The following is a 24,923-nucleotide window of genomic DNA, read 5'->3' on the forward strand; positions in this document are numbered from 1 at the left end:
GGGTTACTTGGTGCTTTTTCAATGTTCACCCAATTGTCGTGAGGCTGATTGACTGGATATTTTCAAAGACTCCGTTATCAGCTATTACAGTAACACAGAATGCTATACTGCAAATGTTGGATTCAAAATGTAATACAGCATGCAAAATTACCGTAAAATACCAGTGTCAAATCAGAGAATAGATTATGCAAAAGTTTACAGTATCACAGCACCAGAACAGTGGATATGTGCATCGTTAAAGTTTACTTATTGGTGCATTTTCAAATACAACGGCCATTATCAAATACAGTAATGCGGTCAAACCCAGAATACTTGTTACCAAAAGAGACTATGCAATGGTAATTTCCTCATACAGTAACCCCTGTGATAGACTATAGTGCTTGTGTTTTTATGAAAGATTATTTGATTTGAAGTTTACAAAAACAGTTACAGTAAACAAACTATTGTAAAAATAAATATGCATCTGGCCAAAGAATTTCATCGACATCACATCTGACCGCCATGTCTACAAGTGCCCTCTCCTGCTGGCCACGTCCTCCACTTGGTGGTGCTGGTTCAGTTCTAATGTACAGTAAAGATAACAATTACAAAAATAATTCACACCCACACGTTCAGTATTTATGAAATATACTGTAACAGACAACAATATCAATTTCACAATTACTGTAATTTCAATATACAGTTACTATACAGTAAATTACACATATTGACTTACCGATTATCTCTTACTGTAAAAAATCATATAATGGATGCCACCGTTGACCTGTTCAGGTTTGGCTGCACCACCCTGCCAGCTTCAGACAGTGTTAGACCTCGCTGTACTGTATTACGTGGTCAACAATTGTGGTTATAATTTCATTTGAGACAGATGTTCTTCTGCCTCCTTGACCACAATCCCATCCATGACCCTGTCCTTCGTTGCCAACCTCAGCTGCACCAACTTGCTCCATGTTTCTCCTTTCTTCAGGTTTTTAAGCAGCCTTTTATGTAGTGGTGAAGAGATTATCAATTATATTGCAATGCTACTCAACTGGGCAAGGTTGTTGAAGGTAATGAGGCATTAGTACAAACACCTGTTGAATTGATTTAGTGATCTGCCTTTGTAGCAATAAGCAATTGAACATTGATGTAGTATTAGGTGGCTGTATTCTGAGAATGGAGCATATGATTTTGAGATTGGCACTTTGTATTAAGAGTTCTGCACTTTAGATGTAAGCATAGCATTTAGTATCTTAGAGTATGAATTTTGAAAGTCAGTTTGGCTATTTGCATTTTGAGTTTTGCCCATTGAAACTCTGATGTGCAAAATGCATCAAAGCAGTCGTAAAAAACTGTAAATGATGTGCTTGAATAATGATATTCAATGAAAATTGTGTTATTGAAACTGGGGGGGGGGGGGTCCTTTGCATTACATCTAATAACATAAGTGATGTGTGGCAGAGGAACACCACCCAAATTAAGAATTCCAATATGTTATTTCCATGGCCTAGCAAAGTTCTGTCAATATTTGTTAGCATAAGCTGCTCTTTTCACAAGATGGCGCCGCTATGCCCGGCCGCCTGTCTGTGCGCTCCGTCGAGACTGTGCTTACTTTTGCTAATATTTATAGTTTTAAGAGTTTTGTCTGTACCAACAGTAGGTGCATTTAATGTGTATGACCGTCAGTCACTTATAGACATCGGATTACGGGAAACTTACCGACTAGATTACTCCCTGGATCAGCTTTCTGAACCGCAGCAATGGCCTGTTGAGATCTTGAGGACACCAGGACCAGGTCTTGACCCCAGGGACAAAGGAACCATCAGACGGCGTGGGAAGAGAGCTGGGATCCGTAACAGACTGAGAACCAGACGACACCGAACGCCACTACCCAGTATCAGCGTTTCCGTTAGCCGGTAATTACCGGTATTTGACCGGCAAAATCTGTTGAAGTCCGACATATTTCATCTCTCCGGTCTTAATGTCCGGTGAAAATAATTCCCTGAGTCTAAGCACAATTTGATTATTTGAATTGTATTAAAATAGGCTAAAATTAAATAGCCTATGCGATGAACGAAACGATCATTACATTTGTTTCCTCGTTGCTTCTAATAATGACAACGACGTTGTCAGCGAGCGAGAGCTTAGTGCTGGGTGTGCAAACTTTTGTGAAGCTGCAGAGCCATAGCACCAGCAGCCCAATGCAGTATTCCAGCAGTACTCCAATTCAGCCATTTTCAGCCAATGTTGGGTGGGGGGCGCTGCTGTGCGGTTCCCAGAAAAGAGCCAATAACAGCTAAATCAGCTTCTCTGCAGCGCCATACTCTTTGCAAATAAGTCGTTGGGAGGTGGAGAGAGTCGTCACGCAAACCACGATAATGTTGCCGTCTCTCTGCTTTCTCAGTTCTTCGCTTGATATAATTAATACAAATGTCCAATATAACGGAATTCGTTAGCTCATAAAAATGTGATTATAACAGACTGCTGTTTAGTGTCGGACCGACTGCCCACATACGCGGTCTATTTTATTTCAAGTCAGCAGCAGCACGGAGTATCGAGGGACTTATTTTATTTGGAATATATTAATTAATGACTGTATACGCAAAAGTAGCCTAGTTTTAAGTAATAATATTATAAATCTACATGCCTTGAGGATGACATTCTTTATATAGCCTGCCTATCAATTGTTTTAAAGCTCAATAAACTATGACCGGAATTAATCTCATTTGTCCGGTAGATTGAAATCTTGCAGGTCACGGAGACCGGCAACAATTTTTTCTAACGGAAACCCTGCCCAGTATATTGCTAGCCAATGTACAATCGATTGACAATAAATTAGACGACATCCGAGCAAGGATTAAATTCCAGAGACGTTAGAGATTGTAATGTTCTCTGCTTCACTGAAACGTGGCTGTCGCCAGAAACCCCTGACCACGCCATCCAACCGGCCGATCACTTCTTCATCCACCGCAAGGATAGAACAGCTGAATCAGGCAAACAGCGCGGAGGTGGGATCGCCTTCATGGTGAACAACAATTGGAGCGATCCAGCCAACGTGAAGGAATTATCGAACCACTGCTGCACCAACCTGGAATATATAACAATCAAGTGTCGTCCTTTCTTCCTTCCGAGAGAGTTAACGGCGATCATCCTTGTAGGAGTGTACATTCCACCGCAAGCCAGCGATAGTGTCGCGCTCTCCAGACTTCACGATGAGGTAAACAAACTCCAAGCCGCGAACGTTAACGCCGCCATTGTAGTAGTGGGTGATTTCAATAGCGCCAATCTGAGAAAGGTTTTGCCTGACTTCTATCAGCATGTGACTTGTAACACCAGAGGCGGTAACATTTTAGATCACTGTTACTCGCAATTCAAGGGTGGATACAAGGCTCATTCTGCTAGTGGCTTTGGGAAGTCTGATCATGCGGCCATATTTCTTTCTCCAAAGTACAAACAAAGAATCAAGAGCACTCCTGTAGTCTCGCGAGAGGTGCAGAAATGGGATTTGACGTCAGAGGAGACGCTCCAGGCTGCGTTTGAGTGCACAGACTGGAGCGTGTTCCGCGACACAGATAACATTAATGTCTACACGGAGACAGTGCTGGACTATGTTCGTACTTTGGTGGAAGAAACAATCCCCACTACCACAATTAGAGTTTACCCAAATCAAAAACCCTGGGTAGACAAATCCGTCCGTGAAGCTCTGAAAGCGCGCACCAAAGCATACAACGACGGCCTGGTGGCAGGCAACATGAATGACCACAAGGTGGCGCGATACAACGTAAGGAGGACAGTGACAGAGGCCAAACGGCGCTACAGAGATAAAATTTAACTCCAGTTTGAACAGGCTGACTCCAGAGCTATGTGGCAGGGGCTCAAAACGATGACGGACTACAAAGGCACCTCCCTCAAACTGAACAGTGACATCTCCTTAGCAAATGACCTCAATACCTTCTATGCAAGGTTTGATGCTGGTAATAACAACACCAGCCCACAAGCCACGGCAATGGGGGGGGGGGGGGGTCTGCTGCTGATGGAGACTCAGTGTTCAGGGTAACAGAGCATGAGGTGAGGCGGAGCTTTAAAAAAGTGAATATCAGGAAGGCAGCAGGACCGGACGGCATCCCCGGCCGCGTCCTAAAAGTCTGTGCCGACCAACTGGCCCCGGTATTCACTGACATATTTAACCTGTCCTTAGAACAGGCTGTCATCCCCACCTGCCTGAAGAAGTCCACTATTATCCCTGTACCCAAAAAATCCAAGCCTGCTTGCCTCAACGACTACCGCCCTGTAGCTCTCACCTCCATAGCCATGAAGTGCTTTGAGAAGCTAGTAAAGGGCTACATCTGCTCCTCCCTCCCCATCAACATGGACCCCCTGCAATTTGCATACCGCCCCAACAGGTCCACGGAGGACGCCATAGCCCATGTGCTGCACACAGCAGCATCACACCTGGACAAGAGGAAGGGGAACTATGTGAGAATGCTATTCATCGACTACAGCTCGGCATTCAATACCATAGTCCCCTCCAAACTCATAGCCAAGCTCAGGGACCTGGGCTTGAACTATGACCTCTGCCAGTGGGTCTTGGACTTCCTGACGGGCAGACCCCAGGTGGTGAGAGCAGGCAACTGCACCTCCTCATCCATCACCCTCAACATAGGGGCCCCCCAGGGCTGTGTTCTGAGTCCCCTCCTCTACTCCCTGTACACACACGACTGTGTGGCTCAGCGGAGTAGCAACACAATCATCAAATTTGCTGACGACACAGTGGTGGTGGGCCTGATCTCTGCCAACGACGAGAGGGCCTACCTGGAAGAGGTCAAGGTCCTGGCGGGATGGTGCCAGGAAAACAGCCTCTCCCTGAACGTCAGCAAAACAAAGGAGATGATTGTGGACTTCAGGAGGTCGGGGGTCAAGGACTACAGCCCCCTCAGCATCGACGGGGCACTGGTTGAGAGAGTCAACAGCTTTAAGTACCTCGGAGCCTACATATCCGAGGACTTGACATGGACCACACACATTGACAGTGTTGTAAAGAAGGCACGACAACGCCTCTACTTCCTCAGGCGCCTAAGGAAGTTCCAAGTCAGTCAGAAGATCCTTAAGAACTTCTACTCATGTACAATAGAGAGCATCCTGACTGGCAACATCACCTCCTGGTTTGGGAATAGCACTGCACAAGACCGAAGCAGACTACAAAGAGTGACACGTTCAGCCGAACGCACAATCGGAGGGGGGCTCCCCACCCTCCAGAACATTTACAACAAGCGGTGCAGGGGCAAGGCTAAGAGAATCATTAAAGACTCCAGTCGGGGAGCTCCAGTAGCTCACCACGTACCGCAAGCGCTATTTCAGCGCCGTGGACAACCGTGCTCGTCACGGATCTGGGGCTTAGCGAGTTCGAATCCCGACTGCAGCCGTGCCTTTCCCAGAGTGTCTTCCCCCCCATCTGAACCCTTTCAGCCTGTTTCTGTCGGTCATCCTTGACCAGTATAAATGTGATAAACACATAAAAGAGCCAGGGGAATGGCCAAAGTTTAAAAAAAAAAAAAGACTCCAGTCACCCGAACAACTGCCTCTTTGAACTGCTGCGGTCAGGCAAGCGATACCGGAGTCTCAAGGCGAGCACAGAAAGACTCAGAAGAAGCTTCTATCCCCAGGCCATCAGGCTGCTTAACGAACAATGAACACTACACAACAACAACCATCAAACGCACATAGCACACACATCCACACGCACACACTCACTTTAAACAAACACACTGTAGCACCCACTCCCCACACTTTATAGCACACACTCACTTTAAACAAACACACTGTAGCACCCACTCCCCACACTTTATATTTATTGATGAAGGATTGCACTACAACTCGTACACCTTACTGTAAATTGTACCTAAATTGTACCTCATCCCATTTCTGCTTTGCACTATATAATATTGTACATTAGTACACTGCATAGTATTGTATATTATATGGTAACTCAGTTACGTCTATTCTGCAGCGAACATTGTACATATGTCTATACTGAACACTGTGACCTCATTTTCTACTTCTAATTTACATGCTATACTATGTTATTTGATACTATCTTGTCTAGCACAGTCTCTGGAGCGTAACAGTAAGAAGCATTTTGTATGAAAGTATTCTGTACTTCTGTATGACAACTATTAAAGAAACTTGAAACTCACCCAAAGCCAGAAACCAGAGAAGTAATGGTGCATTCCACACTGAAAATCCCCACCTCATACTAGGACAAATACAATGGAACGGCCCTCCAAGTCAGAATTCCAAGGAACTTCAGGCATAGTCTCTCAACTCTGTAATCTGACATAATTTCAACATGGCAGCATACACTGTAAACAACATTGTTTTAGTCTTTAAAAGACAATTTAATCTAGATTCATATCAATACCAGTGTGGTATTGTATTGTATTATTATTGTATTATTGTAATATATTGTATTATTGTATTACTATCTGTATTGTATTACTATCTGTAATCAACCAGCCCCCCCCCCCACATCGCGGGCTTTCACACAAAGGAATACAGACACCAGCAAAGGACAAAGCATCACCCCTGGGGGACCCTGGTGGAAACAAGACGAAAGTCTTTCTCTGGTCTGCATCCCCTTAACAATTGTATGTATTGAGCTGTACTGCACTGTACCCATTCTGCAATCTGTTAATAAAGTTTTCATTCATTCATTCATTCATTCATTCATTCATTCATTCATTCATTCATTCCTCCCCCCCCTCCCCACCCACGGCACAAACAGCAACAACGCCCCCCCTCCCCCCACCACAGGACAGGACACAATGGAACAGAGTTACCTCAACTGTGACGACATCAAACTTATTACAAGCAAAAATGGACTTCACATATTTCACTTAAACATAAACAGCTTGAAACCGAAATTGGCTGAAATCAGACATTTGTTTCTAAACGGTAAGGCAAATATATTATGTTTCACAGAAACAAAACTTGACTCATCTGTTCAGGATCCAGAGATAGAAATCGAGGACTATTCAATCATCAGGAGGGATAGGAACCAGTATGGAGGTGGTGTCTGTGTGTATATACACAAAGATACCAAATTCAGCAACCGTACTGACCTTAACCATGACGAGATTGAAACTGTATGGATTGAAATCTTATTTGAAAGGGCAAAATCAGTACTAATAGGCACAATCTATAGACCACCAGAACAGACTGGTTTTTATGATACTCTGGATGTGTGCTTAGCTGGAGCTGAGGATGCGGAAAAAATTCTTATTGGGGATTGGAACACGGATATGCAACAAAAAAATGCACCCGTCTTCAAATCCTTCAATAGGTTTTGTGATCTGCACGGCCTCAGCCAACTAATCACCCAACCCACAAGGATATGTGAATCAACTCAGACTACCATTGACCTCATACTGACCTCTGACAAGTCCAAGATCTCCAGTAAAGGGGTTATAGCATGCGGGTTAAGTGATCATTACATGATATTCTGTACCCGCAAAAAGCTAAAACTAAAGGCTGGCTGTCACAAAACAGTCACATCTAGAGACCTCAAAACCTACTCTAGCGAGGCCTTTAACCTTGAACTGGAGAGTCTGGACTGGTCAGATGAACTCAATGGTACACTGGTTGAAGAAACTTGGCTTGGCTTCAAAACCAAATTTTCATCAATACTAAACAAAATGGCCCCCCTAAGAACCACCAGGGTAAAAAATCGCGCTGAGCCATGGATGCACACTGAAATACTGACCGCTATGAAAGCCAGAGACAAAAAATGCTCTGAGTTTCGTAAAAGTCAGTCAAAGCTTACCAAAAGCACGAGCAGTGAACTCCAAGACCACGTGACTGAACTCAAACTAGAAAGAAACAGACTAAGAAATGACGTAAACTCCATGATCAAAACTGCAAAAAAAAATTTCATCAATGACAAAACCGAGGAAAACAAAAATAAACCACGTGAACTTTGGAAATTACTCAACAATCAACTAGGCTGCAGTAAAAAACTCAAAACCAGGTTCTCAAACATAAACATAAAGACGGACAACACGCTCATCACAGACAAGCTGGATGTAGCCAATTACTTAAACACTTTCTTCACAAACATAGCCACAACACTGGTAAACAAACTACCCTCCCACTCAGGGCAGTATGGGGTAGAACACATAGTAGCATACTACATGAACCTAGGCGTCCACAAAGACGACTTCAAACTGGAAATAGTAACTACAGATGAGGTACTCAAAAAACTGAGCGCCCTCCAACCAAACAAGGCCACTGGCCATGACAACATCCCCTCCAAATTCCTCAGAGACTCAGCAGCAGCCATCACCCCAGTCATCACACACATAATAAACCTCTCCATAAAACAGGGACACGTCCCCAAGGACTTCAAAATTGCGAGAGTAACACCCCTGCACAAAAAGGGCAGCAAATTAGACCCGGGTAACTACCGCCCTGTTTCTATCCTTACATCCATCTCGAAAGTCATAGAAAAAATAGTATACGAACAGATCGAAAAATACCTCGCGGAAAAAAATCTAATCTACGAATTCCAATCTGGCTTCAGAACATCCCACTCCACTGACACATGCCTTCTCTACTTGAACGACCACATCAAACAAGAGGTGGACGCGGGCAAATACTGCGGCATGGTCATGCTGGACCTACAAAAGGCCTTCGACACTGTCAATCACACCATTCTGATTGACAAGCTAAAAGCAATTGGTTTTGATAGTTTATCAGTGAGCTGGATACAATCCTACCTGGAGGGGAGGGAACAGATGGTGGAAGTAAACGGTACCCTATCCCCCCCCCTCACAGTGAGCTGTGGTGTTCCACAAGGAAGCATACTAGGACCGCTACTATTCCTAATTTATGCAAATGACATGTCGTCAGCTTGTGACTGCAACTTGTTCCTGTTTGCGGACGACTCAGCCCTGCTGGTCTCTGACAAGAACAAGTTACAGGTTGAAAAAGCCCTCAGCTCGGAACTAGGCAAAATCTGCATATGGCTCGCCGACAACAAACTATCATTACACATGGGCAAAACAGAGTCCATTCTCTTCGGTTCAAATAACAAACTCAGCAAGACTGACGGCTTCTCGGTTACAGTGGGTGACAATATTGTCACAAGGAAAGATGAAATTACCTACCTGGGTTCCATCCTAGAGGCTAATCTTTCCTGTGACAAAATGGCATCCAATGTAATAAAAAAAGTCAACCAACGAACGCGATTCTTGTACCGGATCTCCTCTCTGGTAAACAAGAATACCCTGAAGACTCTAGCAGGAGCACTCATTCAAGGGTACTACGACTATGCTTGCACCTCATGGTACCAAAGCACCTCAAAGGCACTAAAAAACAAATTACAAACATCTCAAAACAAGCTAGTCAGACTACTACTTGACCTGACTCCTAGAACCCACCTCACCCCTGCCCACTTTGACAACCTAGGATGGCTTAGAGTAGACGACAGAGTACAGCAACTTGCAATGGGCCTGGTCTACAAGATACACTACGCGACCAAGGTACCCATGTACATGTCAAAATACTTCCCAAAGGTCAGTGAATACCACGATCACAACACCAGAGGGAGCTCCACAAATCATGTAAAACCCAGATTCGGCTCAAACAAGGGACTAAACACGTTTCGCAATTATGCCACATCAATGTGGAACGCCCTGCCTAAAGCTGTAAAGGAATGTGAATCACTACCCACCTTCAAAAACACTCTCAAAAAACACCTACGTGAGACTGCAATTCGAAACTGGCCCCTACAAATGTCCTAACCTAGTTGTACAGTAAATGACCAAGTAAGGCTTTGTCAACATTCCAATGTACAGTGTAAAATGTGTATGTGTCCCCTACCCAACCCCCCCCCCCCCCCCCACCTCCAATGTACAGCCCTCACCCAACCCACCCAACCCCACCCCACCAACCTCCTCCAATGTACAGTTTCTACGCCAAATGTATATACACTCCTTTTCTGGACACTTTTGTATCACAAACAGTACTGTATTTGCAAATCTGATATGTCATAAATGTATAGATGTAGCAGTACTGTCTATCTGTATGTCATGTATGTCATATATGTTATGATGAATTGAAAATGGGGGACCCTGGTGGAAACAAGACGAAAGTCTTTCTCTGGTCTGCATCCCCTTAACAATTGTATGTATTGAGATGTACTGTACTGTACCCATTCTGCAATCTGTTAATAAACTTTTCAATCAATCAATCAATGGTATCCTAATATAACAGTTTCTAAGCATGTATTATTCTCAGAAAACAGCCACACAAACGCCAGCTTCTTCAGGGGTCACATGTTCGTATGAATGTGTATGCATGTGAATGAATGTTGGTGGTGGTCGGAGGGGCCGTAGGCGATGATTATTCGCCACGCTTCCGTGAGTCTGCCTCAGGGCAGCTCTGGCTGAAATTGTAGCTTACCACCACCGGTATGACTGTGTATGAACGAATAATGGACTCTGTAAGCGCTCTGGGGTCACTGGGGTGTCACGAAGAGTGCTATATAAATCCAATCCATTATTATTATTATTATTATTATTATTATTATTATTATTATTATTATTATTATTATTATTATTATTATTATTATTATTATTATTATTATTATATTCCACCCTTAGAAACAACTACATAGTATTTTACATATACTGTATATGGTTTCTCCCAAATAAACTACAAATCTTACATCATCTATGGTTTCTTTCTGAGCTGGGCATGGTAGCGCACTGAGGTCGTAATTCCGATTTTCCAACTGGGAACTTCTGGCCTCTGACTTTGAATGGAATGCAGGGTTAGACTCATCAGGTAGGCCATTTTTGGCCTGCTCCATAGACAATGGATGGGAGAGGTTTTTGGCACCCACAGCATATTTTAGTTTTTATACACACATCAGCTTCATTCTATAGCATGCTCAGCTCTGAAACATAAAATGTACCCGTATACTCAGAACATTCTCCTGGGTGCTCTCAGTGTCATCTTTACCATCTTTCCCAATGCATTGTCTGTGGAACAGCTCCAGACTTTATACCTCATGACATAAACAACGTGAGTTTTAGCACTCTAGCTTTCGGATTTTGGAAATAGTTTTTTGTGTTCACTAATATTTTTTGGTCTTGTCTTTAGACCATAAGAATAACACATAGGAATTATTAAATTGGACATAGTTCCTCTTTATTTGAAGTTAGTTGGGTCAGGATTGCTGACTGACACCCATTTCAATGGCCGTACCATAAAATCGTATAAAAGAAAATGTGTGCTTCAAATGCATTAAGATGTAATTCAGCGTTGGAACAGTGGGGGAGGAAGTCTGACGGCATTGCTCACTGTTTTCCACAACCATGTGGTGCGTTCAGTTCCACTGCCAATAGGCTCCGTTTCACTGCCTGTAGCTCTATTTCAATGCCAACACACCACCAGAGATTACAACAACCAGGGTGTGTTGGGTGGGGCAGGAAGACAGAGAAAAGGGGGGGTGGATGAAAGGAGCCAAAAGAAATGAGCGAGCAGAGGAAGACGGAGAGGAAGACGAAGAGGAAGAGAGATCTGCCCTTGAGCACGCTTCGGGCTGTATCAATGTGTTTGCTTTGTGCTTTGTTAAATTCACAAATATATTCTGCTCTCTCCATCTCTTTCCAACTCTCTGCGCCTCGTTCCAAAACAAAACTAACTCCAACTCCTATAAACTTCTGTCCTACTTCCTTTCGTCTTACAATCACATCATTGTTGAACAGCTAGCGACCTAGGGCTGACCTTAATTTTTTTTTTGGAATTCGAAGCTTCGGGGCCGAGATATCGATTTTAATTCGAAGCTTCGAGATAAAAAAAATAAAATATTATAAATACATTTATTTATATATATATATATTTTTTTTTTTAATGTTGTGGGACTTGTACAGCACTTTGTTCAACTTTGTCAGTGCTGTAAAGTTTAAACCTTTTTAAATCTTAAGACAAACGAAACACTTTGCTTTCATGAAATATTGTAAGCCGTCATTTGAGGCTTTATAAAAGCAGCACAATGAACACAAATCTGTCAGTGCCGAGTCCGACCTCATCTTAAATAGCAAACAGCATTGCTTGTTGTAATTAACAAAGAGAGGCAGAGTTGATTTAGCAAAAAAAAAAAAATAATTCATATTCGAATCCCATGCCCATCGAACGAAGCTTCGAAGCATCGAAGTATTTAAGACAGCCCTATTAGTAGGGTCATCTGTGGCATTTCCGTGACCCTGGAGAGCGAAGGTCCGTTTCTCAATGGATTTGTCATCTAGGAGGGTTAATAAACAAATTTTGCCAGGGTGTATTTTTTAAAAGGCGGGGAAAATTCGTGAGAGACCAAAATCCAAAATGGCTGCCGTGGAAATGAACTTTTTAATGGTGTGACCTACAATGATGCACAATACATGGTTTCAGAGCTTATTTTGATCAATGAATACAGATATGGTGTTTATATAATGATTTGACCTATTGTTGACCTTTAAATGCAAGATGGCTGTCAATTCTGAGCTCCAAAAGGGATATTTCTCAAAATCGTCACAGAGCCTTCATATTAGGTTCTAATGAAAGCTCTGCTCATGATGAGTTGAATAATATACATGATAAGTACACATAAGTAATATCTGAGGTCAATAAAGTCAATGTTTGTGTGTAAACAACAGTTACTGATTTCCATTAACTCTTTCAGTGCCACGCCTGGTTTTCCGTTTTACCGCTTGAATGCCACCATCGGCGCCAATGTTAACGTTAATATCGCCTAATCTATGTTTTAAATTATGGCTATGTGTCTAATCTGCCCATCGCATTATCAAAGACTATTTTCCAGTCAGTGCTGTGAAGGCAGATTGTTTTTTTATCGCGTCGTTTCCGTTTCAGAGCAGTTAGAAAAGCCCCCGTTTTGATATAAAAAACAGCTCATTCTGGAGCATTCTATGAAAATCGTCTTTTAGTGGAATATTCCACAACGTTGATATTCGTCTGCCTTTTTATGAATCGTTTTCAAATAAACGCTAGATGATCAATATTATACGTGCATGCAAGCACATTACGGCCGCGCACTGATAATCGCTCCGTTGATTTCCTCACAGACTTTTACAGTGAAACCGAAAGAAGACATTTCACAAAACAGCTTATAACTTCATCAAACTTACTCCGATTATCCTACCACTGATAACATAGAGTCCTTACCTGACATCAGATGGTATCCAACTGGTATATTCCAATTCCTGATCACCATTCGAAAAAATCGATACGTGTATGGATCCAACGCGACACTGTAGATCTCCATGATCCGCGGGGATCTGAGGCTCCAGAATGAACTGTGGTAACCCCGGCTGGATCAGTGAACTGGAAAATGTGGAGTACCGGATTTTTTTCCCCATTCATTTTCATTGAGTCCATTCCAAAATCACTTATGTCATCTGGGAGACGACAGGGGGCGCTTTTTTCCACAGTGAGCACCGGCGCAGCTCGGCTATACTCGGGTAGGCTCGGGTGATGCAATAATTTTTCAGATCGCAAAAAAAAAAAATAATAATAATTCCGAGAAATCTCGTGAGTGGCACGCAACCACCTATAAAAAAAAACCGAGAAATCTCGTGAGTGGCACTGAAAGAGTTAAATAGGGTAGGCTACTGAGAATATGGTGTCCAGTTCATTCATGAAACCATCACATTTTCATAATGAACCAAAAATTATTTTGCACTATAGCCTAATAAAATAGTATTCTGTATGCAAAGCTAGTAAGGTTAGTTACTTGAGCCGAATTTAACCCTTGTGCACTGCTTATTTATTTATCTTACTTTGGTGTTAACAAAAACTCTGGGTCCGAATGTACCACATCACTGGACAGCGCACTACCACTGCTATCAACCTGGGCGTAAATGTCCATGGCATGACAAAGAGTAAAGATCTGTGCAGATACACTGCTCCTCTATGACCACTGGGCTGTGATGGATGTGGAGGCATCAGCAACCTGCCCACAGGAGATCGCAGACCGCAAGCCAGCTATCGTGATCATCGACAATGACGACTTCAAGATTGACACTATGACAGGTGTCCTACTACAGGAACCCATCGAACAAATGTCATGTATGTGCAGCCAGAGAGCTATGAAAAGAAACCAGGCAAAGAGACTGCTGAAACGCTCACCAAGAAGAAGGAAATCTCTGCACAGCTAAAGCAGAAGTGTGCATAACTGACAAAGATTTGCCAGTACAGATGCTCCAAGCAAGTCAGTGGTGAATGCCATCATGGTGAAACATGTGGAGGCTATGCGGCTGAAGAATATTCCATTCTCCTTTCTTGTTGGTGACCTGCCCACCTACAAGACGATCACTCAGCTCATCAAGGAGAACCTCAACATTCTGCGGAATGCACTGACTGAAACTCAAGAGGCTCTACAGACAGCGATCTGTAGGGTCTCGTTCTTGGAGATGTCTGACCCACTTGTACAATGTCTTGATGCATGTCATGCAAGAAATGGCTCTGAGTACCTATCGTCAACCTACAACATGCTGCCAGGACTGATGGCATACGACAACCATGACTATGGGAGGTGGTTGCCAGACTACTGGGCATTGCTCTCTTCACTGTCAGATGAGCAAATGGAGTTCTTCAACGATCACTTTACCCAGTCGATGACAGGGCTACCCTACTCCTGCCAGCCCCTCAATCTTTGGATAGAAACAACTATGAATCTGAACTCAAAGCTAAAGCAAGGATGGACTCAGCTTTTAAAGAATGAGAAACAACTGTTCTCAACAACAAGGAATGCAAACAACGTTGCAAGGGTGAAGTCTTTTTTTTTTTTATTATTATTATCTTTTATTTGCTTTTAACATTTCATTTACATACAGTTGTAAAATGCAAGTTATAAATATATAAATTACATTTCCTAACTAAACAATTACTAACCCTTCCCCGACCCTTCCTAGTACAAAAAAACTATCAAATGTATGATTTACGGGTGCCGGCCAGAAACATAGATAAGTTCCCCTTCTTTGCAGGGCTATAACTTTTTAAATCATATTGCTAGATTGCCATTATTAGGGCCCATTCAAAGTCCTATATGTATTGTTCAGGGTGAAGCAACGTTAAACTTTTTCATTCACATATTCATACTAAAGTATGGTCTAATGTATAAGTATGTTCTCTTTCTGCAGCTTTCTCCAGAACGTGATATATAGCCCCAAATGCATTATATTGATGATGCAATACAGTTTTATGGCAATCGGCGCGATATAAAAAATTCCAACTAGACGTACTTCTAGAAGTTACTACACGTCATCTGATGTTGACCGGATGGGCTAGGGGGCGTTTATAATTCCGTGGGCAGCGTTATACCAATCATCTAATGTGGGTCAAATGTTGATCATAGCAGTTAGTATCGAAGACGGTAATTTTACACGCTAAAACTCACCCCAGTCTCCTCGCGCCGTTGGGCGATCAGCGTAGAGTAGAAATTTTACCATTATGGGATGTCGATTTACCCGGTCCATTTCCAGGTTGTATAATGGTATATACGTCCAAATCATTTTGTTTATCGAGTGCCCGGAAGTAATATGGTGAAACAGCACATCGCCCAGAGCACTTCCTGTTTGGCGATTGCGCCGATCGGCCACCAGATGGCGCTCCTGAACCGCCAGAGAGCTCAGTGGGTCCTCCTGGTGGATCTCAGGCCAGCGGAGGGGAAATATGAATCCGATCACAGATTTTTGAAATATTGATATTAAAGACGCTGTAAAGCGTCCTTCGGCAACTTGAGCATGGCCGGGAAGGACGCTGTAACACGTCTTCTGGCAGTTAAAGTGTTAAGACCATGATTGTCTGTGCTACTACCTGAATAAAATAATAAACATGACAAAAAAAAAAAAAAACAGGCAGACAAATATAGAATATAAAAAGACAACATCCACAATCTCTGTTATGCTTCAATTAGCTCTCTCCAGTTCTATACCCATATTTGGTATGTAATCCATTGCCCGACCCCAGATCTTCTGAAAGTGTATTATTTTTCCTTTCACATTATACATGATTTTTTCAGGTGTGCAATAGGATAGGAGTTCTGCCCACCATTGTTTAGTCGGGGGAGGGGGTTCAGATTTCCAATGACAAAGAATAAATTTTTTTGCAGCAGACATTGCTAACAGGATAAATTTCTTTTCAAAGTTGTCAAAGTTACTCAGCATAGAGATATCACCCAAAATAGCTATTCGTGCGTCAGGAGTCATCGTTTTTCCAATAATTTTTTAAAGTTGTTCAAATATAAATTTCCAGTAATAATTTAACTTCCGGCAATTCCAGAACGTGTGGATTAGGTCCCCTTAGCATGTTGACATCGAAGACAATTGGGTGATGTCTCGTGGCTAAATTGATATAATCTGTGAGGTGTATAATAAATTCTGTGTAGTATATTAAATTGAGTTAACCTATGGTTGGTATTTGTTAAAGTTGTTTGGGAGTTCTGGAGCAATGACTGCCATTCTTTCATGGTATATTTGTGTTTAATGTATTTTTCCCATTTATCTTTCTGTTGTAGCATCTTATCATCTTTCTGTTCAGTGTTCATCAGTGTGTAGATTTTAGATATCAGGCCCTTTGATGTTTTTGTAGTGTTAAACAGTTTCTCTATTGGTGTTTCAGACATATGGGGATAGCTATAACTGTTATTTTTTACCCAGTTCCGTATCTGTAGGTATTTAAAAAAGATGGATGAAGGTAAATTATATTTCGCTCTCAGGGAATTAAAATCAGAAAAGATGCTTTGGTTATACAAGTCTCTTATTTCGCTGATTCCCTTGGTTCTCCAATTGTCAGATATTCCATCACTAATAATTTTGGGGACACAAGGGTTGTTCCACAGGGGCATGCTCATTAACAAGGTATTTTGATTTCCCATTAGTTTAATAGTTTCTTTCCAACATGCAAAGGTATGATGTATAATCTGGTTTTTAGTGATAGAGTTAAGGGTTTTTTGCATGTCTATATAGGGGATTACCTGTAGTGGAGTAGGATGGATTATGTTCTCTTCCAGTTTAACCCATGCTGGTGTGGGCAGCCTCTCACTGTTGAGCCAACACCAAATAACACGTGATTGACAGGCTAGGTAGTACAGTCTGAAGTTGGGGAGGTTTAAGCCCCCTTTATTCAGGGGAGCCTGTAGTAGGGCTGGGCGATATGACGATATTATATAAATATCGGGTACAGTTCATTAACGATACACTTTTTTAACGTATTGTGGATATCGTGATGTTTTGCCCAAGAGGATTGTGTCGCGTCAATCTGGTCCACACCCGTTCAAACTTTTGAACAACGCCGCCCCCACACACACTACTGCATCAAAGTTACTAATTATTATTAACAAAGGCATTCGTTTTGTGGCATTAACGTTATATAGTTACACGTTCAATAACATTAGCGTATTTACCCAAACATAGCAATGTCCAATGACGACATAGATAGCAAGCGTTACTGTTCATATCTCAGCCCGTGCGGAGTTGTGCATGCCCATTCTGCGGTCTGTTAATAAAGTTTTCAATCAGACAGATGTATGGAAAGGCTTTTATTATAACATTCGTTGCAATAAAATCATTATGGCTTGTTTAGTCATGCTGCGGTGCGCTGGTAATCACTCGTATGCCGCAGGGAGCTGTTGTTGTCGTTGAGCTGAGCTCAGCTCTCGTCAAAATCAATTGCGGAAGTAAAAAACGCATAGAGCTTGCCGATTGGTGCTAAGAACAGCAGGGCGGGTTCAATCGGTGTGACGTAATTGGCAGACTCGACTGTCAATCAAAATTATGCTGTTGCCGGCTGAATGATCGAATGAATGAAAACGTTATTAACGATTGCAGAATGGGTACAATACAGTACAGCTCAATACAACAACAGTGGACTGGGGGATGAAGACCAGAAAAAGACTTTCGGCTTTTTTACATAAGGGTCCTCCATTTTCAATTCATCAAAACATTTAGAGACATACAAATATACAGTAGTTTCATAAAAATGCTAAAATGCTATTTATTGATTGATTGATTGATTTAAAACTTTATTAACATATTGCAGAATGGGTACAGTACAGCTCAATACATACAATTGTTAAGGGGATGCAGACCAGATAAAGTCTTTCGTCTTGTTTACATCAGGGTCCCCAATTTTCAATTAATCATATTTCATATCTAAATCATATAATATCTCATTGCTAAATATATGCAATATATAATCTAATAATCCAATAATCTAAATCTAATATATAATATAAAAATGCTAAATGCATGGGTATTTTATTTAGTCTTTAATGTTAGCTTGCAAACTCAAATTGTCTTGGTAAGCCTCATAATGAATTGTTTGGGGAAAAAAAGAAAAACATCGTGATGTGTATCGTGTATCGCCGAAAGGTCAGAAAATATCGTGATATCATATTTAGGCCATATCGCCCAGCCCTAGCCTGTAGTGCTTTTAATCTGATCCTAGCCCGTTTCTGGGACCACAAAAACATTGAAATGATTTTATACAGTGATGTAAACAAGCTTGGTGGACAGCTGAGTGGAATTGACTGGAACAAATAAATTAATTTAGGCAGAACATTCATCTTGACCACATTAACACATCCAATTAAATAAATTGGTAGATCTTTCCATTTGTATAGGTCTGTTTTGATTTTTTCCATAATAGGTAGATAGTTATTTTGGTATATTTGGTTCAGGTCGTTAGATATTTGGATTCCCAGGTATTTGAAGCTTTTTGGTGCCCATTTAAAATGGGAAATCATTGGGTGGGTATTGTGGGTGGTAACACTATTTAGTGGCATTATTTCACTCTTGTCATAATTTATCGTGTAACCAGATATGGCACTGTATGCCTCTAGTATGCTGAGTAATTGCGGCAAGGATTTATCTGGTTGGGTAATATAAATTAGTAAATCATCACAATATAGTGAGAGTTTGGATTCGTTTGCTCCAGTCTTTATGCCACATACATTGTTGTTGTTCCGTATTGCCACCGCCAACGGTTCAATGGCTGCGGCGAACAGATATACGGAGAGTGGGCAGCCCTGTCGTACTCCACGTCCCAATTGGAAGGGTTTGGAAAGTATACCATTTGTCAACACTTGTGCCTTCGGAGAGCAATAAAGCATCTTAATATAATTAATGAAAACATCACCAAAATTCATCTGTTTCAGAGTATAAAAAAGATATTCAAATTCTATTGTATCAAAAGCTTTTCGAGCATCCATCGAGATTACAAGTCTTGAGTCATTCGTTTGTTTAGAGAGCTCAATGATATGAAAAAGTTTTCTGATATTGTCAGATCCCTGTCGCTGCTGAATAAAACCCGTCTGATCCTCGTGGATTAAGAGAGACATCACAGGGTCCATTCTTAGTGCGAGTGCTTTAGAAAATATTTTATAATCCACATTTAACATTGACAGGGGCCTATAGGAGTCACAAAGTTGTTTATCCTTAGAGGGCTTAGGAAGTACATTGATTGTTGCTAATTCTAGACTTGGTGGTAATTTACCATTATTGAGACTGTCTTTGAGCATGTCCATATAAGGGCGGATACATTTATTTATTAACAGTTTGTAAAATTCAGCAGGTAGGCCGTCGGGACCGGGTGCTTTGCCCGTTTGCAATGAGTTAATAGCCTTGGTGATTTCTTCCTTTGATATTTCTGTTTCAAGGGTAGTTCTCACTTCTACAGGAAGCTTAGTAATCGGTAAGTTTCCCAAGAATTCCTCGCATTTTGTAGCAGTTGGGTCTTGGTTTTCAGACTTATATAGATTGTGGTAGAATATTTCAAAACGCTGGTTTATCTCTTCAGGTTTATGTAATACATCACCATCCTTAGATTTGATTGAGTCTATTGTTTTTGCCATCTCTTCTTTTCTTATTTGCCAGCTGAGTAGCTTGCCGGTTTTGTCCCCCTTTTCATAGTAGTGGTATTTAGTTCTGGCCATGTCTGCTTCTACTTGGCTAGTAGTTAAGTTGCTATATTCAAGCCGCTTTTTTACTAGTATGTGCAGAGTTTCTGCTCTATTGGATTCTGCATGTTTTTTCTCTAGTTCATGAATTTCTTTGTCTAGTGTGTTTAGATACTGTCTACTTTTTCTTTGTTTAGAAGCTCCAAAAGACGTCATCTGACCTCTTAGGAAAGCTTTCAGTGTCTCCCAGATTATGCTTGGGGAGGCAGAGTTTACATTAATTATTAAAAAGTCATCGATTTGATTTTCTAGGAAGTTAACAAAATCTGGGTTGTTAAGGAGATATGGCTTGAATCTCCAACGCTTAGTTTTAGGTTTGTCCAAATATTGTTTCACCTTCAATTTCAAAGGACAGTGATCCGATATTGTAGAGGCTAGATATTTACATTCAATTACATTGTGAAGTAGTGATTTAGTTGTTAAAAACAAGTCTAATCTGGAATAAGTGTCATGTACCGCAGAATGAAATGAGTATTCCCTCTCCAGTGGGTTAAGTATTCTCCAAACATCGACGAAACCCATTTGGTCGATGGGTGAAGTCTACTGTGAAGCGGGGCCTCCAGTGCCAGCGTCATCACAGGAAGCATGTCGAATGCCAGCCAGCGAGGATGAAGAAGGATGAGCAAGCAGTTCAGGACCTGTAGCCATGCATGAGGGATTTTGAAGCTGACCCATTTGACATCTCCTCACCTACACTGAGGCCACTGGCACTACAGTCTGGCCTGGTCGCCTCACCAGAGTTACTGCATGACCTTAAGACTGCAATTCCAGATGGCCAAGCTCAGGTTGAGAATTTTCTGCAAGAGCGGGTGTTCACCAAGATCAAGCCTCTTACTGCAACCATACACAGGAATAAGAGATGGAATTTTGCAAGTGAAAAGAGCTGCGCACCCTCTGGTGCTCATATGCAGGTGGCCCATATGGAGAGATCAGGACTAGCGGCCCTGATGGACCTAGCAGAGGGATCTGGTATGATACAACTTGAATCATCCCTTGAGAGAAGAGTGACAGAGGAGTGCCTTTCACTCTTCAATGTGGATGGGTCAATGCGCAAGACTGTGAAGAGCAAGTTGTTAGAGCTTTTCACCCTAGAACCAGTTCCTGAGGAACCGCAGAACTATGTGAGCCTTGTAGACATGGGTCTGATATGGCGGCTTGCCACCCCCACACCTGAGGACCGAGAGGCTAGGAAGCGGGATGGTTCAGAGTACCGCTGGATTGACTACCTGCATAAAATCTGCGCAATCTTCTTCTCACATCATGCCAATGCTTACCTCATCATTCTCATCAACGACAAGTATGACCTTCCCTTCAGCATCAAGGATGAGGAGCATGATCGTCGGGCAGCAAAACATCCACATGTCCCAAATGTTTTCCCGAAACCCGAAAACAGGTTCCCAGGTGCTGCTGAATTCAGTGAACTCATGGTCAACTCAGGAAACAAGGTCATATTGCAAAAACTTGTGAAAGAACAGCTGAAAACACAAGTGCAGGGTGATATCATATACTGTGAGGGAGAAGTGTCAACCAACCTCAGCACTGGCGTGCCTAATGGAGACTATGTCTTCAAACATCCAGAGGCAGATACAATGCTGCTCTCCGCCTATGCAAAGGTGAGGACCACCAACTACACTGTACCTGTTGTTCTAGACTGCGGAGACACAGACGTGTTTGTCCAAGCAGCTTATGTCTCACAACAAATCAGAGGTGATCTGCTGATCAAGCTCAAGAATGCATTTAACCAACTGCCGTGCAATGCTCTCTGAAGAGGTTGCAGACATCATCATACCTCTCCATGTGATCACTGGCAGTGACCACACCTCAGGCTTCTATGGGCATGGAAAGAAAAAGGTGTTGGAGAAGGTGATGTTTGTTCCTGAGGCAAGAGAGCTCCTGGGACAAGTGGGTGAGAGTCTGGAGTTGAAAGATGATGTGAGAGCAGATATGAAAGCATTTGTCCTCTCAATTGTTTACGCTGAGAGTGCAGATGTTACATGTGGCCAGGCCAGAGCTTCCAAGTGGCACAAATTGAAGAAGAAGTGTACGATTCGTCTCCCACCTGATGAGGACTCCTTGGATCTTCATGTGGAAAGGACAAACTACATTACATATTGCCAGCTCCATTACAACCTTCAAGAACATCCTTCCCCCATTGGTCACGGCTGGGAACTAGTGAATGGGAAGTGCCGGCCAGTGCGTCATACCCTTCCCCCCTTGCCCCAGCAGCTCACATCTCATGACTGCTCAGATGAGAGTAGCAGTGATGATGAATGGAGTCAGTGTGGAGAATCAACAGATTCTGATGAAGAATAGTGATTCTGTCTCCGGTTCTCATCATCCATCAACAACAATTTGTTACGTTATATCGTCTGCTTAGCTTACTTTATATCCATCCCTACTCTGTATTTTGTGTTTTCTACCAGCCTTTTCTCTCCACCCTTATTTCCTTTATTTTTTAATATTGTGATGTGAACATTACTGTGTTTTATTCTAACAATTATATTTTCAGTTTGACATTACATGGTTCAGTTGCTGTGTCAGCCATGAGGGAGATGCTGTTGCCTCCAAATCTGCCCTTAAGGCCATTAGGCTACTAGTTGATCAATTATTATTTTGGAGTGCTATTTGTTGAAGCACCATAGTTACACAAAAGTTACAAAACATATATAAAAAAATAAATAAAAAAAAACACCTCCCTTTTGACTGTTCACCTTGTCGTGGTAAGGGAGCTTGAGTACCTCAGTGAACCCTGAGACCTATGCCAGTAGGAGGGAACTCCTAGCAGGTTTTACCAAACCGGACAGGTCTAGGGTGAGAGGTCAGACAAAGCAGTCAGACAACCTTGTGGAAACAGCATCTGGGGCCAATAACCCACCCTGCTGAAGCAAACAGGGGTGATCATGTCTCCAACTTTCACAGATGGATGGAGTATGGTGGAAGATACCCACCTATCCCCTCTGTCCATAACTCAACTCATCATTGGCAGAGCTTTCATTAGAGCCTAATATGAAGGCTCTGTGACTATTTTGAAAAAAATCCCTTTTGGAGCTCAGAATTGGCACCCATCTTGCATTTGAAGGTCAACAATAGGTCAAATCATTATATAAACACCAAATATGTATTCCTTGATCCACAGCAGCCATTTTGGATTTTGGTCTCTCACGAATTTTCCCCGTCTTTAAAAAAAATACACCCCGGCTAAATTTGTTTATTAACCCTCCTAGATGACAAATCCATTGAGAAACAGACCTTCGCTCACCACGGTCACGGAAGTGCCACAGATGACCCTACTATATAGCGACCCCTCTTTACTTAAGTGTTAATGTCACCATGAAGTGAAAAACTACTTTTTGTTTGCCATATACAGTTTTTACATGGCATAACAATGACAAATGGTATTTTGTTGTATTTTTACTATATTTTTACCATATAAACTCTGAACTATAATAATAATAATTCATTGATTTTTCAAAGACCCAAAGTCGCTGACAATAGGCAAAAAAAATTTAAATAAAAAGATTAAAAATAAACAAAAGAAAAACAAAGAAACAGAACCACAGGGAAACGGAGGACAATAAGAATACACAGGCAACATAAAACCACGAGTAACGGATAACAAATACGGGAGTGAGTAGGGGAGACGGTCGGGAGGAGAGTAAGGGAAAACCAATGGGGGTGGGGGGCAGGAGAGGAGAGAACGTGGGGCAGGGGGAAATGGTGGCAAGTTGGAGGAGGGTGGTTATGGGTAAGGAAGGTTGAATGCTTGGGAGAACAGGTAGGTTTTGAGTCTGGATTTGAAGGTGGAGAGTGAGGGAGAGTCTCTGATGGTCTGAGGGAGGGAGTTCCAGAATCGGGGTGCAGCTCGTGAGAATGCCCGGTCACCGAAACTTTTGAGTTTGGATGACGGGACAGTGAGGGAAAGAGTGGAAGAGGACCGGAGGGAAAGGGTGGGGCAGTAGGGGAGAAGGAGGTCAGTCAGGTAGGGGGGGGCCAGGCTATGGAGGGCTTTGAAGGTGAGGAGTAGTGTTTTGAAGTTAATTCGTTCCTTGATCGGGAGCCAGTGGAGGGAGTGGAGGACAGGAGTGATGTGTTCGCGGGACCGGGTGTTAGTGAGGAGGCGGACGGTTGAGTTTTGGACCATCTGCAGTTTATGGAGGGAGCGGGAGGTGATGCCAGTGAGGAGGGAGTTACAGTAGTCCAGGCAGGAGGAGATGAAGGCGTGTATGAGGGATTCAGCAGCAGGGGGGGGAGAGGCAGTGACGGATTTTGGCAATGTTGCAGAGGTGAAAATATGAAGTTTTGACAATGGAGTGGACATGGGGGTCAAATGAGAGGGTGGGGTCGAGGATGACACCGAGGTTGCGGACTAGGGGGAGGGGGTGATGGTGGAGTAATTTATGGTGAGTGTGATGGGTCCGGATCTGGTGAGGGTGGTGTTGGTGCCGATGATGAAGAGTTCTGTCTTGTCGCTATTTAATTTGAGGAGGTTATGGGTCATCCAGGTTTGTAGTTCAGTGATGCAGGATTCAATGTGACTGAGGGGAGGGCTGTGGGGGGATTGTGTAGTGATGTAAATTTGGGTGTCATCAGCATAGCAGTGGAAGTTGAGGTTGTATTTGCGAATGATGTGACCGAGGGGGAGAATGTAGCAGATGAAGAGCAGGGAACTCTGACTCCATTGCCTACACCCTAGGCTCTGTTAACCATACTGTTACCCATACCTACCTACTGCTTTCACCGCCCTACACTGTAATCATATTAATCAGAATAATCTTAACTACCCACCTCATATACTCTGTATGATAGCATGTAGGCTACAACAGTGCTGTATATAACTCATATACATTTACTGTATATATTTATAATTACTGCGCATATATATGCAAACATGAATCAATAACTTTAAAATGAGCAACATATTAAAAAGTAA

The 24,923-nt window shown here is 42.4% G+C and overlaps 1 protein-coding gene across 1 annotated transcript in view; it reads right to left on the reverse strand.

Moving 5' to 3' along the window:
* The window catches only part of mvb12bb (multivesicular body subunit 12Bb), a 170,745-nt gene that overhangs the window by 130,374 nt on the left and 15,448 nt on the right, over nt 1-24,923 (reverse strand). The window lies entirely within an intron of this gene.

The sequence above is a fragment of the Notolepis coatsorum genome (assembly GCF_963971535.1).
Source record: "Notolepis coatsorum genome assembly, chromosome: 1".
Lineage (NCBI taxonomy): Eukaryota > Metazoa > Chordata > Actinopteri > Aulopiformes > Paralepididae > Notolepis > Notolepis coatsorum.